Below are 1,222 nucleotides of genomic sequence, written 5' to 3' on the forward strand. Positions count from 1 at the left end.
TATATATATATATGGTAATAATAAAGTACTATTTCATTTTATCCTAACCTATAAATAAAAGAATAAACATCTATATATCAAATATCGACATTGCGAAAACTTATTTTAACAATTGACATAATTATATGTTATGTTATAACTATTTATTATTATTATATACTATACATATATTTTTACGTGTAAATATATATATATATATATATATATATATATGTACTCGCACATTATATATATATACACATTTTTATAATTAATATTATTATTATTATTATTACGAAACTTATCGTTAAATCTATTATCATTATTAATATTATTATTATTATTATTATCCAACTTTTTATTTTAATTAAATTGTATCACATTTAAAAATCAAGTAGATTAAATTAAATTATCCAATAATAATTAAGACTTATTTTTTTTCATTAATTAAATAATAATAATAATTAATAATAAATAATTAAATATATATGCGAACAATAAATTGCTTTCATCCTGCAAATAAATTCAATAATTCAACAGGTTTTATTTTTAATAATTTACACACTAGACGAGAAAAAATAATAATAATAATAATAATGATAATAAAATGGCAGAATTAGTGAAAAGCGAAGGGGTTTTTTTTTTTTAACTATAAATCTGTAAAATAAAATAATTCAAGTATTTCGGTATCATGATTTAAAATCTAATCCTGTTAAATTTTTAAAAAATAAAAAATATAAATAAAAAATATTATTATTTATCTTATATAAGCATGACTTTTTTTTTCTTTTCTTTTTTTTTTTTTTTTTCTTATAAACTTACAAACTAGGACGTAAGACTTAAAAATATAATAGTACTATAATAATAATAATAATAATAATAATAATAAACTCTTAATACAAAAAAATAATTTTTAATTAGATTTTAAAATATCTCAAATTAGGAAAAACTTAATTTTAATTTTAATTTTCCCCCTCATTTTCTTTTTTTTTTTTTTTTTTTTTTTTTTTTTGTAAAAATACATTATTGGACAACTAAATGTATTTTGGTTGACCCAAAAAAAAAAAAAAAAAAAAAAAAAAACCTTAACCTGGCAAAAATTGGATCAAAGCACAAAAAAATTTCCATTTCTTATTAAAAAAAAAAAATTTTTTTAAGGAAATATAACCTATTATTATTATTATTATTATTAAATATTTTAACATTAAAAATACCTAATAGTAAATTTTTTTTTTCTTCTTTT

This window comes from Pediculus humanus, genomic scaffold (genome assembly GCF_000006295.1).
Source record: "Pediculus humanus corporis 1103172108190 genomic scaffold, whole genome shotgun sequence".
Taxonomy (NCBI): Eukaryota; Metazoa; Arthropoda; class Insecta; order Psocodea; family Pediculidae; genus Pediculus; species Pediculus humanus.